This window comes from Bombina bombina, chromosome 3 (genome assembly GCF_027579735.1).
Source record: "Bombina bombina isolate aBomBom1 chromosome 3, aBomBom1.pri, whole genome shotgun sequence".
In the NCBI taxonomy this organism is placed as follows: Eukaryota; Metazoa; Chordata; class Amphibia; order Anura; family Bombinatoridae; genus Bombina; species Bombina bombina.
The window spans coordinates 775915722-775934204 of NC_069501.1; positions in this window are offsets into that span (position 1 = coordinate 775915722).

An 18483-nucleotide genomic window follows, 5' to 3' on the forward strand; every position below is an offset into this window, starting at 1 on the left:
TAGGTCAGATATCTCCGTATCGGGAAATGACCTAATAAATGTTGACCATTTACCAAAGAATTGTCTAATGTCTAATTCATTGTCTAGATTGGTATCTCTTTGTTCTAGTAAACATTGTTTTTTTAGGCAGTTTTTGATCTCTGGGATAGATGGTGTTGCTTTCAACTTCCATTTTTTGAGAATAAGGTATCTGGTTGCAAGTATGGACAGGAGAATTAGTTTTTCATCTGTATGTTGTATTAGACCAAATATAATTTGTAACTGTGTTAGACTCTCAAACGAAATTTTCAACGTTTTGCTGAGCCAGAATTCCAACCTCAGCCAAAGATGCCTTATCTTAGGGCATTCCCAGATCATATGCATTAAGTCAACTGCTGGAAGCGAGCATTTTGGGCAATTTTTGAAATCAAGATTGTAAATTCTAGAACCCTTTTTGGGGGTGAAATATGAGTTATGAATAAGTCTAACATGCATCTCCCGCCAGGTTGCTGATAGAGTGACCTGGGCCACTTTCTGGATTGATAGTTGGATAGATTCGGTATTAATGTTCAACTGGGGTGTCATCTGGTTCCAAAAAGAGATAACTTTTTCTAGTTCTAATTCGGATTTACTGATATTGATCAGTTGGTAGCACAGAGAGATAGATCTGTGTCCGTTTTTGAAAAGCACTAACCAGTTTTCTAATGTACCGAAGGACCAGGGCCAATCTGATTCGTTCATGAGGTCTATTAGAAAATGTCTAATTTGTAAGTATGCATAAAATTCCTTATTATTAATTTTATATTCTCTTTTTAATTCTTCAAAAGATTTGACACATTTTCTCTCTGTATCTATAAAATATGAGATCCTATTAAGGCCTTGATTATGCCATGTCTTAAACAAAATGGAGTTCAGGGCAGCTGGGAATTTCGGGTTTCCAAGTAGTGTTAAATGGTGTGAAACTTTACAGTTTAAAGAAAAGAGATCTCCCGTCTTCCACCAAGCCTTAAGTGGGTTGGAAATTGTTTTGAGTAGTTTGATTTCTCTTGGTAGTTCTTTTGGTGGGCAGTGGATTAATGCTAAAGGGAGATACGGGAAACATATGGATTCTTCTAGTAAATTGTTTGCTACATAGTCGCTATGAAAAATCCAATCCGCCACTACTCGCACTAGGAAGGCATAGTTATAGAAGCGAATATTAGGAAGTGCAAGGCCGCCTTTCTCTTTTGGGAGGGATAGCCTGTTCAGGGATATCCTTGGTCTTTTCCCCTGCCATATAAATTTGCTAATTGCGCTGTTAAGTGAGTATTTTCCATGAGTATTAATGGGGTGTTCTGGAGTATATATAAAAGCTTAGGCAGTAAAACCATTTTAAACAGAGCTATCCGTCCAGAAATAGACAATGGGAGGGACTGCCAGGATTTCATTTTCTCCCTTATACTTGTTAGGATTGGAGTGATGTTACGGTCGTATAGTTCACCTGGTATATAAGGAATAGAGATTCCTAAGTATTTAAGAGAATCTTTAACCGCAGTGAAAGGAATGTTGGGGGGGGGGGAATTATTGTGCTTCCTGAGCCATAGCAGCTCTGATTTTGCTTCGTTGATCTTATAACCTGAGAATGATCCAAAACGGGCAGCTATGTCCAGAAATTTTGGTATGCTAGTTTGAATATCGGAAAGATAGAGTAGTACGTCATCTGCGTATAAGGCAATTTTTATAGTTAGATTACCTATTTTGATTCCCGCTAACTGATGTCCGACCATAATTGCCAGGGGTTCAATTGATACGTCGAAGAGCAGGGGGGAAAGAGGACAACCCTGTCGAGTTCCCCTCCCAAGGGTTATCTGCGGAGAAAGAATATTGTTTACAATCAATCTTGTATATGGTTCTTTATATAGGTTGATAACAAATCTCAGGAACTCTCCCTTAAAGCCAAAGTTGGTTAATGTATCAAAAAGATGGTCAAAATGGATTGAGTCGAATGCTTTTTCTGCATCTATTGAGACAATGGCAAGGTCAGGGGCATCCTCCTCCCCCCGGCTCTCCGACGTCCCAGCAGTCCTGAAATATTCGGTTATGGTGAGTGCCTCTCTGATTTTTGCAGAGGAGTTTCTTTTGTGTAAAAATCCTGCCTGATCTGAGTGAATTGTATGGGCCAATGATAACTGTAAGCGCTGAGCAATTATGGAGGTTAAAATTTTATAATCTACGTTTAATAGGGCTATGGGTCTGTAAGATTCTTTAAGGGAGGGATCCTTCCCAGGATTCAGGATCAGGACAGTATTAGAGGCAGAAAAGGAGGTGGCTACTGGGTCTCCCTTGATATACATACTATTATAGAGATTGGTAAGATAAGGAGCAATCTCACCCGACATAATTTTATAAAATTCGTTCGGTAATGAATCTGGACCGGGTGTTTTGTTCGAGGGGAGATTCGTGATGAGCTTTACAATCTCTGTTTCCCTTATTGGGGCGTTAAGCGTATCAATCATATCGGATGAAATTTTAGGGTAGGAGATTTCGCTCCAGAATTGCTTCGCTTGATCAAGGTCCGAGATCTTATAAGAGTAGAGGTTCTGATAATACGTTACAAATGTTTCCGCAATCTCCTTAGGTTTCTTAAGGAAAATACCGTCCCGCTGGATGTTCTCTATTAAAGATGACTTTTTCTCCTTTTTAGCCAAGTTAGCCAGCAGTTTACCAGATTTGTTCCCAAATCTGTATAATCTGGCTTGAAGCTTTAAATCTCTTTGGGTTTCTTGATATATCGCAAAGGTATCTCTGGCATTCTTGGCTCTGATGTATTTCGCCCAGTTGCTGGGCGATTTTTCTAAGAGAAAAGAGTTATAAGAGTTAATTATTGATTTGGTAATTTCCTTTTCTCTTAACCTTATTTTCCTAAGTCTCAGGGCGGTGTAGGCTATTATTTCACCTCGGAGAACTGCCTTTGCAGCCTCCCAAAAAATCAGAGGAGAATTTATATGTTGATGATTATGTTGGAGGTAATCAACAAATTTTAGCTTCAGCCAATTTTTGAATTTGAGGTCAGAGGCAAGAAATGACGGAAAGATAAAACGTAATGGTTTATTTTTAAAATGATTCAATTGGAAATCAACATAGATCGGGGCATGATCTGATAGGAAGATGGGAAGAATATCTGATTTTACAACAGAGTTGGAAATATTATTATTAATAAGAAATAGGTCAATCCTGGACAAGGATTTATGGGCCCTGGATAGGCAGGTAAAATCCCTAATGTCTGGGTTCTGAAGTCTCCATATGTCCTTAATTGCGAGATTCTGCATAATTGACTTCATTAATTTTTCTTCTAGGTTGTCTCTTTTTTGTTTGGCCATTTTTGTTGATTGTCTAAGTCTATCCAGTGGGCAATGGGGGGACATGTTAAAGTCACCCCCAAGAACCAGATGACCCTCCTGAACTGAGAGAATCTTAGCCTCTATCTTACTCCAGAAACCTGGGTCCAACCTGTTGGGAGCATAGATGTTACATAGGGTGAAAGTTTCTTTAAATGTTTTTATTTTTACCAGGACAAATCTGCCTTCAGGGTCTGCTTCGCTATGGATAACCTCTACATTGGTTTTTTTTCCTAGCAATATGGCTACCCCTCTCTTCCTACCCAACCCTGGAGAGAAAAAGATTTATTTCACCCAGGTAGATCTAAGTTTTAAAGATTCTTCTGCTGTCAGATGAGTCTCTTGAATAAATGCTATGTTGGTGCCGAGTTTCCTTAGATGTGTAAGAATGGATTTTCTTTTGATAGGGGTGGAGATTCCCCCCACGTTCCACGAAACTATTTTAAGATTTGCCATCTAGAAGAGAGGGGAGTCCACTGTCCAAGGAAGGGCAAGAGAGGGGAGTGGAGGGGAGAGGGAGGGGAGGGGAAGGGTGGGCGGGAAGAGAAAAAAAAAAAGAAGAAAAAAAAAAAAAGGAAAAAAGGGGGGAAGGGGAAGGGAAGAGGGTGGGAAAAAGGGGGGAGAAATAGCTTGTGTCCACAGACATAAAAAAAGAAAATTTAAAAAAAAAAAAAAAGGAAAAAAGGGGGGAAGGGGAAGGGAAGAGGGTGGGAAAAAGGGGGGAGAAATAGCTTGTGTCCACAGACATAAAAAAAGAAAATTTAGGTAACATAGGAAAAAAGAGAAAAAGAAAAAAGAGGATACTAACAGCCTATTTTTAACTTAAAAGTTATTTAATTGAAATATTAGAGTCTTTTAGGAAGAGTTCTACCTCTGACATAGAATTAAAGACCCGGGTTCTTTCACCATCTATAATTTTCAATTTTGCAGGATAAATGATGGTGGCCTGATGTCCTAGCTGAATTAATTTGGTGCAAATTGGGGCAAGAGCCCTTCTCTTGGATGAAGTCTCCACTGAGAAGTCTTGAAATAAGAGGATTTTAATATCCCCCAGGAGAATAGGCTGATTCTTGCGAAAGAATTGCAATAGTGAAATTTTATCTTGGAAATTTAAAAGCTTTGCAATGACGGGTCTAGGTCTATAGGTTCCTTTATTGTCTGGCCAGGGCTTGCCTATCCTATGTGCTCTCTTGACTATAATTTGAGAGTGGTTGGGGGGCATTTTAAGAAGCTGAGGTAATGTCTCTGAGACAAAAATATTTAAATTTTCATGGGTCCCATTCTCGGGGACTCCTATTATACGGATGTTATTCCTGCGAGAACGGTTCTCGAGGTCTTCTAATTTGGCCTGTATTGTGGTTACGGATAGATTGAGTGTTTCAATGTTGGTAGTCTGTAGTGTGGTAAGATCTTCCAGATCTGACACCCTTTGTTCGAGTTCATTAATTCTATTAGCGAATTGTCTAACCTCTTGAGAGAGTAATGTGAGGTCCTGTTTGATCTCAATTTTAAGTGCTTCGAAGTTGGGTGCCAAGGCCTGTGAGATTTTCGTAACCAAAACTTGCATATTTAGAGTGTCAGTTGCAGAGGGTATAGTAGCAAATGTTGCTTGGGTCTCAATAGGGGGGTCTGCCGAGCCCTTTGCTCTTCTATCTTTTTGCCTTGCCGGCATCGTTGGTGAAGGAGTCCTAACGTGAGTGTGAAAAAATTTGTCCATGTGCAAGGTGAAGAGAGGAAAAAGGAATAAACCCAGTGACTTAGTTGAAGGAGATTTCTCTCTGTGACTCTAATTTAATAAAAAATGGGAAGGAGAAAAAGGAAGGGAGGTGAAATAGAGAGTGAAGGAAAGTGAAGGGATAGTGTCCGGGGAGGGAGTGAATCTATTATACACTTATGGTGAAGACACAGGGGTGGAAAAAAGAGTTGGAGGCAAGGCCAAGTGATAGGGCTCGTTCACCCCGATAAGTCGACAACAGGTGCAAGAGGATAGAAAAATGGGAAGAGCAGGGGGGTAGAGACCACCCTTGCTCTGTGAGTAGTTGTTGAAAACTGAGGGAGACCTAGAAAAGATTTAGTCTATATAATACTCTGTAAGGTTCAGCTATAAGACAGTATGTATGAAGAAGAGAAACAATTACTTTGTTTTCAGTTACTGTCTAATGGGTTCTAAACTATATATTGCGCAGAGAACCAAGTATTTCAATCAAGTACCATGAACATTTAACACAGTATCTATGTTTTTTTAAAATTCTGTCTATAGTTTAAGAATCAATCCTAACCTAGCTCAGCTTATGAGGTTTGTTCTTTATGTAGGTAATGAACTTTTTCTTCCCTCCCCAGTCCCCACCTCTTCACTATTCCTATAGGATTTCAATTTTTATCAAACAATTGTAGAGTGACTAGGGCAAAAGGAAAAAAATCATGGAAAGAATTCTGGTTTCTTAGAGATTAGCAGAAAAAAACAGGAATTTAGCTTGGAGTCACAGTTAGCTAAGTGACAAACCAGTAATATTTTAAAATCTTTTGAATCAAATTACAGTGATTTGATTCAACCACTCAGTGTTGTAATGTATAACTGTTACCCTAAGCCCCAAGTTAGATTATGGGTTAAAGAAAGCCGAAGGCTAATATTGTGGGTATTTTCTATACAGGGGCCAATTACATATAACAAGAGCTGGGGCTAGTGGTGAAAGTGCTATATAAACAGTTGAAGTGAAATTAGATGGTTCTTTTAGCTAATAAAGACATTAGAAGGCAAAATACAAAGTACAATATTGTTTGATTGCAGAGTTCAGTCTGTGAGAAAAATTTAAAGTGTTCATTAACATAGAAGACTGTTAATAATTGTGTAGTAGTTGAACTGTCTTGTTTCAATTTAAGGATAGTAGCAAGACAAGTGTGTTAGTTCAATATCCTTATATATTTTTTTTTTTTTTTTTTGTATCAGACACCGACAGTAAAAAGAGAAGAGATGTGTGTCTCAGGATTTTCAGTGATTGCTTGCGAAGCCTCTCAATTTTAACAGTCACCAGTTTTAGGTAATGTTTCCATTGCTCCCCCACAATGGCCGTGTCCTCTTCTGAGGTTTATGAAATAACACTGTGATTATGGCAGACAATAAAGTAATCTCTGAGAAAATTCACTCACCCCCTCCTGCGTTTTTCAGGCGTTTGTCGTCTGCAGAGTCTGACCGTCTGGCTCCAGTTGTTGTGGGCTGATTTTGTTTGTTAGAACTGCTGCATATGCTTTTAGAGTTGTGTCCCCGCCACGGTCCACAACCGGCTCCCCCCGCGCAGCACCGGTGGGGGGGGAGAGGGCAACGCCACACCGGCGACCGAGGCGTCACAGGAAGAGCGCACACCTGACTCGACCAGCCTCCCCAGCCTAGCTCCCTCCCGCGCAGCACCGGTGGGGGAGGGAGGGGGCGAGGTCCGGCCAGCAAGGTCCGTGTGCAGGTCGGTAGGCAGACGGGAGGTAAGTTTTGGAGCGCTGCAGCCCAAAGTTGAAGATGGTCTGTGCGAAGGTGTGAGACGCCAGGAGGGGGAAAGAGTTCCTTTCCTCTGGAATAGCAAAGCTCAGAGTAAAATTAAGATGGTGAGATGAGGTAGAGACAGCGTTTGGGTAAAGTTCCGAACTTTAATAAGCGGTGCCTTCAGGGTTGTACTTCCAAGGAATAGGGAGTTAGTATGCAGGGTCACAACAGTGGGCTGACATGCCACTGTAGGGTTCCGGAGCAGTTCTGTGTTAGCTACCAGGGAGATAGCCCCAAGCCTGAGGCTGACGTGGGAGTCCACCGCCAATATCCAAGGGCTGGAGATGTGAGCTGGGCAGCACCTGTGCGACCTGTGCAACACCTGTGCAGCACCTGTACAGCTCCTCCTCCACCGGAACCTAGAGCATGTCTAGAGCAGGTCATTTTAAACAACTTTCCACTTCTAGTATATAATTTGTTTTGTTCTCTTGGTACCCTTTGTTGAAATACATACCTTGATAGGCTCTGGATCAGCAGATTGATGGCGGCTGCACATATATGCCTCATATCATTGGCGCACCCAATGTGTTCAGCTAGCTTACAGTAGTGCATTGCTGATGGTTCAACAAAGGATACCAGAAGACAATTAAGCAAATATGATAATAAAAGTAACTGGAAAGGTGTTTAAAATTGTACGTTCTATCTGACTCATGAATTATTATTTTTTTGTTTCATGTCCCTTTAAGGATAAAGGGTTTTTTGCCAGTTTATGTGCTTAAAAATAACAGAGACAAATTTTGAATTGACAAACTGGTATTTTTTGTTATATCCTCTATAGTTACATAAATTACAAATAAATAGGAAATTGATATCGAAAAATGGTGGAAAAAAACAATACCATTTTTTTGCAATATTCCTTGTAATAGTTTGTGTGTCACCCACAATATGCAGCTAGCTCCCAGTAATGCATTGCTGCTCCTGAGCCTATCATAGAAGGGTTTTGAATAAAGGACACTAAAAGAACAAACAACATTTGACAATATAAGTTCATTGAAAAGTCTCTTAAAATTGCATGAAAGTATAAATCCTTGAAAGTATTTTATTTCTGCACTGTAGATGATTTAGTTATGCATTTAACAACTTTTAAAGGGTTAAATACTTAATTATCTCTGCAAATGTGTTGTGGCTCCTCAAATGATAATAATAATAATAATAATAATAATAATAATAATAATATTAATTATGGCATTTTATTATTGTACTGTTGCTTGCATATAACAGAGCCGTTTTGCAGATTATCATTTGCCTCTGCATATAAAACCCATAGTTTATGCCTTCATGGAGGTAGTGAACCTTGAAAAATATGGAGGATTTAAAGACTTCTAAGGGAATGTGAAATAACTATTTTTATTTAAAATACCTTATAAAAACTAACGGCTAGATTACAAATCTTGCGTTAGCCTTAAAAAGCAGCGTTGAGAGGTCCCAACGCTGCTTTTTAACGTCCGCTGGTATTATGAGCCTGGCAGGTACAGGTGTACCGCTCACTTTTTTTCTGCAACTCGAGCTTACCGCAAATCCCCTTACGTCAATTGCATATCCAATCTTTTTAAGGGGATTTGCCTAACACCAGTATTACGAGTCTTGGAAGAAGTGAGCGTTAGACCCTCTCCTGTCAAAACTCCTACCGCATTTTTTTTTTTTTTTTTTTTTAAGTATTTTTATTGAGGTAAAATTAGCTTTTACAATACAGTCATATCGGAAAAGATACAAACTATACACATCCTGTAGGAATAACACATATCAAGCAAGTACAATACATCATATGGAAACATCAACACTCATCAAATCAACAGGATATAATATTCTGGTTACCTCATTTTTTTTAAGATTGTTGGATCGTAATGTCCTCCAAGCAAACAGGCCCACTTAGGGGGCCAGAAACCTTAGCCAGTCACTGAGGACCCAAAAACAAAGCGAAAATCAGAGAGTCTAGTGTCAATGTGAATGAAATAGCGTCAAAGTTGGGAGTCCATAGATACTATTGAAGTATAGAAGTACAGCAGTGTACTTAAGTTATTCCTAGTTAATATATTATAGTCAACTCGACAAACTGATAGAGGAGATATATTGATATGGGCTTCTGTTACTACTGCATACCTGGGTAGACACAAACATTGAACATTATTAAGTACCCAGGTTCACCACTCTGAGCTAGAAAAATAAGACTGTAGTGACTGCGTCTCGCATAACTCTGTAAATTAGTAGGGGAGTAAATGTAGCTAGTCATCTTAGATCAGCTAGTACAAGATGAGTAGGGTTCGCATCTAAGGTTGCAAGCTTAGGAAAATGAGTAATCTATCTGGAGAAATACATGGGGATCGCATATATTAATCACTCAAAATCTTCGAACTTAGATCATCACATCAGCAGTTCTAACACATTTGTCAAACATATAAACAAGCTAACATCAACATTAAGATTATGATAGCAAACAGTCTGTAAACATTAGACACATAAAACAATCCTAACAAATCTATTTATTGTAAAGATCCGAAGAGCCCTTTTTTCACGCTCATATAAGTGCAGGATACGGTAAGGGCTCTGCGAACAGGGCAGAGACTACCTAACTCTGCCAAAAGGGGTGTGGAGGATAAGGAATTATCCCTTCCCACACAGTTTTTTTTTTTTTTTTTTTCCCTCCTTCTTTTTTTTTCTTTTTAAAAAAAAAAAGAAAAAAAGGGGGGGGAAGAGGGGCGGGGAGGGGAAAGAGAAGGTTGGAGAGGAAGGGAAGGAGGGAGTGGAAGAGGGGAAAGAAGGAGGGGGAGAGGGAGAAAGAAGGAGGGGGAGAGGGGAAAAGAGAGGGGAGGGAGAAGAGGGGGGAAGAGAGGGAAGGGAGAAGAGGGGGAAGAGGGAAGGAGGAAAAGGAGGCAAGAAAGGAAAAAAGGGGGGGGGGGTGGAAGGGAAGGAGGGTAGAAAGGGAGGGAAGGGAAGGTTGGGAAGGGAGGGGGAGAAGGTGGGAAGGGAGGGGGGAAAGGAAGGAAGGGGGGGGAAGGGAAAGGGGTGCGGAGCCTAAAATGATAATAAAGGCCCACTTAATAAGCAAACAGTGGTTCTCAAGTCGTTTTCAGATGGAAATACTTTCTCTCTCCTCAGTGCATAATCACAGAAAGGGGCCACAGTAGAGATGAGGGGTTTGTCTTTCTACAGGGCATATATGGAAAAGGGATCTTAACCAGACCTCTAATAGGGCCCTAAGGTTATTAAATTCGATGGTAACCTGAGTACAAATCAAAATTAACTAGGTAAGTTCTATATTGTTGGTTATATGCTATAAAAGCATCACTCTCTTCAGCTCTCAGGGTGTCCACTTTAACACTAGACTGACCCCTATTTACATAAATTTGGCTACTGTGATCTAGAATTTATCATATTCATTTTACTTAGTGTAATATGCATGTGAGAACAATACTTAGTTTTTCAAATAATATTAAAATTATCAAACATGGTGCATAAACATTTTGAATACACCGCTAATAAATGAAAAGGGGGGGGGAGATGTAGAAGTACCAAAGTAACCTTCGTTATAAAACTGATCAAACCCAAAGTCATATATTCATTGCAGTGTCCAAACCATTACAGTCCCTCAATACTCCGGCTTAGGAGCCATCATTAGAGTTCTTGTATGTACTATGGGGCAAGAAGTTTGAGGTGAATAAACAGGAGCATTCCCCGCGTTCATCTGCAAGCAACACCAGATGCAGTAAGACACTACTCTGTTATGGGCCACCACATCTCAGTTGCGCACATGAGCTACGTTCATCAACCAATGCCGGAACGTTTTTGAGGTGCAACTGAATGACTGCGCTGCCAAACTAGGGAATGATAGAAGGAAGCCCATTCAGCAACAGAGGGGAGCGTGTCCAGCGATACGCAAGCTCTGCGATGCTCTGTGGCGCCTGCATCCATAAGCAAGGGGCCATAAGATAGTGTCCTCCATATGTGTGAGACGCTTATAACGGCAGAGGGGAGCTCCTTCAAGAGACTTGTACCTTCTGGAACCGATGGCAAGGAGCACGTCTGGGGAGCTGTAGGTGCTATGTTGCTCTGCGGCTTCTGTTCTACTCTGCTCTCCTCTGCAGTGTTGTCGTGGCGTGTTCGCGCTTCTTGGACTGTTGCAATGAGAGCGTCGAGCCTCTCGCACAGCTTCTGTCCATAATCCTCTATCAACTCTCTTAGGCCAGTGTAGAGTGTCTGGGTCTCCATGTCGGGCAGCCGATCACTATAATGATCACTAAGTATTTTATTGCAGCAGCGGTTTAGACAAATATTAAGTGCTTTTAGGAGCTGGAGCAGTTATCTCTTCTAGGCGGCCAAATCCATCAAAATGGTGCTCCAGTGTATGGCGGATAGCTCCGAGGCAGCTAGTCAGCTCAATATTGTACACCCTGTCACCAAATGTTGATCACTCTGACCCAGGCATCCCTCTGTGTTCTTACCATTTAGGCACAATGTTATTTTTAGGGTTTCTTTTGTTATTAGGGCTATCTTGGAGTCTGTGTACACGGAGCTCCCTGCTCATGCGACCATCATAGTTGCTGGGCAGCTCCGCTCCCCCCCCTCCTACCGCATTTAAAAGTCAGTAGTTAAGAGTTTTATGGGCTAACGCCGTAACATAAAACTCTTAACTAAAGTGATAAAAAGTACACTAACACCCATAAACTACCTATTAACCCGTAAACCGAGCCCCCCCCCCCCCACATCAGAAACACTTAAATTATTTAACCCCTAATCTGCCGACTGGACATCGCCGCCACTTTAATAAATATATTAACTCCTAAACCGCCTTGCAAACACTAGTAACATTTTATTAACCACTAATTTGCCGTCCCTAACATCGCCGGCACCTATCTACATTTATTAACCCCTAATCTGCCGCCCCCAACGTCACCACTACTATATTAAATTTATTAACCCCTAAACCTAAGTCTAAACCTAAGTCTAACCCCCCCAACTTAAATATAATTTAAATAAAACAAAATTAAATTACTACAATTAAATAAATTAATCCTATTTAAAACTAAATACTTACCTATAAAATAAACCCTAAGCTAGCTACAGTATAACTAATAGTTTATATTTATGTTACAGGCAACTTTGTATTTATTTTAACTAGGTAGAATAGTTATTAAATAGTTATTAACTATTTAATAGCTACCTAGTTAAAATAAGTACAAATTTACCTGTAAAATAAATCCTAACCTAAGTTACAATAACACCTAACACTACACTTTAATTAAATTAATGACCTAAACTGCCTACAATTAAATACAATTAAATTAAAAAAACTAAAGTACGAAAAATAACAAACACTAAATTACAGAAAATAAAAAAATAATTACAAATTTTTTAAACTAATTACACCTAATCTAAGCCCCCTAATAAAATAAAAAAGCCCCCCAAAATAATAAAATTCCCTACCCTATACTAAATTACAAATAGCCCTTAAAAGGGCCTTTTGCAGGGCATTTCCCCAAAGTAATTAGCTCTTTTACCTGTATAAAAAAATACAATACCCCCCCAACATTAAAACCCGCCACCCACACACCAAACCCTACTCTAAAACCCACCCATTACCCCCTTAATAAAACCTAACACTATCCCCTTGAAGATCTCCCTACCTTGAGACGTCTTCATCTGATCCGGCAGAAGAGGACCTCCAGAGGGGCAGAAGTCTTCATCCGATCCGGGCAGAAGAAGTCCTCCAAGCGGCAAAAGTCTTCATCCAGGCGGCATCTTTTATCTTCATCCATCCGGAGGGGAGCGGGTCCATCTTCAATCCAGCCGACACGGAGCATCCTCTTCAAACGAAGTCCAAGCAAAGAATGAAGGTTCCTTTAAATGAGGTCATCCAAGATGGCGTTCCCTTGAATTCCGATTGGCTGATAGGATGCAATCAGCTAATAGGATTGATGTCGCATTCTATTGGCTGATTGGAACAGCCAATAGAATGTGAGCTCAATCCTATTGGCTAATTGGATCAGCCAATAGGATTGAACTTCAATCCTATTGGCTGATTGGATTAGCCAATAGGATTTTTCCTACCTTAATTCTGATTGGCTGATAGATTCCTATCAGCCAATCGGAATTCAAGGGACGCCATCTTGGATGACATTATTTAAAGGAACCTTCATTCTTCGCTTGGTCTTCATTTGAAGAGGATGCTCCGCGTCGGCTGGATTGAAGATGGACCCGCTCCGCTCCGGATGGATGAAGATAGAAGATGTCGTCTGGATGAAGACTTCTGACGCTTGGAGGACCTCTTCTGCCCGGATCGGATGAAGACTTCTGCCCCTCTGGAGGTCCACTTGTGCCCGGCTGGGTGAAGACGTCTCAAGGTAGGGAGATCTTCAAAGTGGTAGTGTTAGGTTTTATTAAGGGGGGATTGGGTGGGTTTTAGAGTAGGGTTGGGTGTGTGGGTGGTGGGTTAATTTTGGGGGGGTATTGTATTTTTTTTTTACAGGTAAAAGAGCTGATTACTTTGGGGCAATGCCCCGCAAAAGGCCCTTTTAAGGGCTATTTGTAATTTAGTATAGGGTAGGGAATTTTATTATTTTGGGGGGCTTTTTTATTTTATTAGGGGGCTTAGATTAGGTGTAATTAGTTTAAAAAATTTGTAATTATTTTTTTATTTTCTGTAATTTAGTGGATTTGATTAGGTGTAATTAGTTTAAAAATGTTGTAATTATTTTTTTATTTTATGTAATTTAGTGTTTGTTGTTTTTCGTACTTTAGTTTATTTAATTTAATTGTATTTAATTGTAGGTAGTTTAGGTAATTAATTTAATTATAGTGTAGTGTTAGGTGTAATTGTAACTTAGGTTAGGATTTATTTTACAGGTAAATTTGTACTTATTTTAACTAGGTAGCTATTACATAGTTAATAACTATTTAATAACTATTCTACCTAGTTAAAATAAATACGAAGTTGCCTGTAAAATAAATATAAACCCTAAGCTAGCTACAATGTAACTATTAGTTATATTGTAGCTAGCTTAGGGTTTATTTTATAGGTAAGTATTTAGTTTTAAATAGGAATAATTTATTTAATTGTAGTTATTTTATTTAGATTAATTTAAATTATATTTAAGTTAGGGGGTGTTTGGGTTAGGGTTAGACTTAGGTTTAGGGGTTAATAACTTTATTATAGTGGTGGCGATGTTGGCGGAGGAAGATTAAGGGTTAATAAATGTAGTTAGGTTGTGGCGACGTTGGGGGGGGGCAGATTAGGGGTTAATAAATATAATGTAGGGTTCGGCGATGTTGGGGGCAGCAGATTAGGGGTTCATAGGGATAATGTAGGTGGCGGCAGTGTCCGGAGCGGCAGAGTAGGAGTTAATAATTATAATGTAGGTGGCGACGATGTCGGGGACGGCAGATTAGGGGTTAATAAGTGTAAGATTAGGGGTGTTTAGACTCGGGATTCATGTTAGGGTGCTAGGTGTAGACATAAAATTCCTTTCCCCATAGGAATCAATGGGGCTGCGTTAGAAGCTGAACGCTGCTTTTTTTGCAGGTGTTAGGTTTTTTTTCAGTCGGCTCAGCCCCATTGTTTCCTATGGGGAAATTGTGCACAAGAACATTTAGTCAGCTTACCGCTACCGTAAGCAACGCTGGTATTGAGGTGAGATGTGGAGCGAAATTTTGCTCTACGCTCACCTTTTTGCGGCTAAGGCCAGTTTTAAAAAAACCTGTAATACCAGCGATGTCTTAAGTGAGCAGTGAAAAAAAAAGGCTCGTTAGCAATGCACCCCTGTTACCTCAAAACTCGTAATCTCGGTGTGTGTGCTGCTAGTCAAAAACAGAGGGCACTAAAAAGGCAAAGTCACATTCATACATATAAACTTATTTCACAATGAGAAAAAATAGATCACACTAAATTTATAGAGGAATCCACTATTGGATATCTAAAACGTTTCTGTCTCCCACTATATAGTCACCTGTACAGAGGATTTTTATCTCTTGGAAAAGAGTATTATGGACTATTATAGAAAAATGTATGAAGGAATAAAAGTCTGAAACCGGTGGTTATATAGTGGGAGATGTCCCATTAAAGAGACATTTTAGATATCTAAGAGTGGATTCCTCTATAATTTTAATGTGATATATAAATATTTTATAATTGTAAAATAAATGTATTTGTATAAATGTGACTTTGGTGTTTTAGCACCCTATAGCACTATAACTGTGCTCTCAGTTAGTGAATAATACCATAATATGATATAAAGCAAAGTGTTATCCTCCAGCACTGGTGATAGGAGTGCCAGCTTGAAGAGCTCCTGCCAAAGCTCCAGATATGTAATTCAAATGAAAAAAGTTCAGGTAGCACCTCCAATTGTACAAATTATTCCAATTTTATTGTACCAAGGCACACAAAATCATGACGTTTCGGGCTCAAATACCCTTAATCATATAACTTAAACATACTAAACACCTCTCTTAAATACCCACTACCACAGGTGTTACTAATTATAACATTCAATGTCAGAGAATTTTAACTCTTAAGTGTAAATGCCACCTAGTGGTCAGTATAAAGAATAACATACAATATATTTTTAAAAAAAGTCTAACCATGCTACATACATGTATTGAAGCATACAAGAATACTTTTTACAAAAAAAAAATTTCAGAAAAATTTCTTTCAAAATAACAATTGTTTTACAGAAAAACCTCTTATGGAGTAATTACAGATCCGGAGAAAAGGGTTTCTTTTTTCTAATAATCACATTTGGAAAAGTAGAATCTAAGCAAATCTACAGAAAAATCTAGAGAAAAATATTTAGATCAATTTCACGGTTCATACCCTTTGGGAACATACAATCTAACCTATAGATCCACATAGATTCTCTTTTCTTTAAAATTAATTCTCTATTTCCACCTCTACGAGGGATGGGAACATGATCAATTATTTGGAACTTTAATTGAGCAATTGAGTGACCTTTTGATAGAAAATGACTAGAGACTGGGGCATTTAGATCTTTACATCTTATATTTGATTTATGTTGGATAATCCTATCCCTTGCTCTCTGGGTGGTCTTGCCAATGTAAATCCACCCACACAGGCATTTGATAAGATAAATCACATAACAGGAGTTGCATGTAAGAAAAGCATTAATTTTATATATTTTGCCTGTGTGTGGATGTACAAAGGTAGAACCTTTTACCATGTTGTTACAATTTGCATAGCCTAAACAAGGGTAACAACCCAAATTTTTTTCGGTAATATACCATAATATGATATGTATAGTTAAAAATAGACAATAATATGCAATACTAGTAAAGTATGCCATATATTTTCCACATAAATGAGCTTCCTGAAAAAAAAATACATTTCTAATTTGAATTTGACTTGATACAGTTAATTTTGCAATATAGATGCTCCATTTTTCCATAAATACAGATATTATTGTTTTTCTACGTCCCTCACTACATCCCATTTCTCCATTATCATTTAACTTTCCATAATAAATATTACATTGCTTTAAAGAGGTTTTTTTTTGTTGAGATCCATCATTTCTACCCATTAAAATGGCAGTAACTACATATCTTTCATTTATTTTAACTTCTTCCTGAAATTCAAGAAAAAGTATATGGGAGATTTTAAACTTGAAAGGCATCTCTTTTAACTTAGCCATCCAATGATTCATTTTACACCAGAAAGCTCTCACGTTTGGGTAATATCATTTTTTTAAAAAAAATATCATCCTCTATATAAAAGCATTATTGAAATTGTAATCTGGAATTAGCATTGTGACTGTGAGTTCAATAATATACACTGTTGGGAACGAGTTTGCATAGAGGAGCGCCCCCTGTAAAAGCCATTCACGAATGCTCAATCTCATTTAAGAGTCTTTTAAAAAGATATCAAGCAGCAAGATGTGTCACAAATTACAGTTTCAAATAAGTTAAAATCTGGTTAAAAAAATAAATTTTAAGTGTTTTGCATAGAAATTCATAGAAGCAATTTTGTTTACAGTTCAAACCAAAATGGAAATAGATCTTTAACAAACAATAGAAAAAAAAATCTTGTTTAAAGTAATCCTTGTGAAAGTTACAAATTGACCATATAGCAATCGAAAAAACAGTGCACAGTCTGCCCATGCTATCAACTTAAAAGATGCATTTAGATGGCTTAACAGTAGTGTGGATGGAAACAGATTGTAATCGATAACTATTAAAGCCGCAACTAAGCAATCTCCTGTAAAAATACAATTTATAGATAGTACTGTTTGTGACAATCATAATACTGTGTGAAATACATTCAAATATAAAAAATAAATATGTTATTTGTAGTTGTTGTTGTCCTGAAGTGCCTATAGAAGTATGTTCATCCTGCCAAGATACAAATGGTATTCGTGTTGAGGATGTCTTTTGATGACAATAGGTTAATGTCACACATGCAAATGAGTATTTCTCATGCAGAGTGAACAAGGGGTTACATGAAAAGAGCATTCCTGTAACCTTAAAGTGATGGTAAATCCTAGCATTTGTTAAATGCTAGGATTTAACAGTGGAACAAATAAAGGGGACTTACAGTCATAAAGTATAAAATACTTCATGCTGCAAGTTTCTTTCTTTGTCTAAAGGCGTTCGCAGCACTGAGCTCCTCAGGCAGCCCAGCGCAGGACACTATTTTGCTGTAAGGTGACATTTCCACCTCTTAGCCAATAGCCATGTGGGCCAGCTGGCACCAAGCCAGATAGCTAGCATACTATTGGCTAGGAGGTGGATAAGTCTGCCTTGGGCTGCCTGAGGTGCTCATCATGGCGAACACTTTAGTAAAAGAAAGTAACTTTCAGTATGAAATATTGTATGCTTTAAGACTGAAAGTCTCCTTTATTTGTTCCACTGGTAAATCCTAGCATTTCACAAGCCCTAGGATTTACCATCACTTTAAGAGGTGTGAATGGGCTATTTTATGTGTCAGTTTAGGGAGACCTCCCAGTTTCTATTAAAAAAACAGGCACTTATCACATGAAAAGTCCTTTTCTGGAGCTTTTCATGTTGAAAGCGCATTTGTGGAGGCAGGTTTTTAACAAATATTACAATATACCATTTTGGTCACTCGTCTCCCTTTGTTCAGCTGGGGAGCAAAAATTGTTTATTGGAGCAAATTGACAATAGATGATGACCTAAGTCTTTTTTTAAAAAAAAAAATATCTTGATCTTTCATTAACAATATGTTAAAACAAGATATCAATCTACAAACAAAAATCCTTTTTTGGAGCCTAAATAATAATAATAAAAAAAAACAGTAGATTAAACTACGTTTAACTGGATATGCTAAAACTTCTATAGTAACAGAAGCCCCAGTTCTCTAAAGTTCACTGGCACTGAATGAAATCACTACACCTACCCCACATAGATCTCACTCAAGGGGCAGAACCTGGAAGTCCCTGCAAGTGGCAACCTGTCTTCAATAGAAAGAAATTAAGTTCTCTGGAATGCAGAGGCTCTCTCAGCAAAGAACAAAACAATTGTTCTTTTTTGCAGCATTTTTTCCCCTTGATTTGCATTTTCTTTGCAATTGATGTCTGTTTCTATCAGTGCAATAAATACATTTTAGGCCAGATTACAAATGGAGTGCTAATGATA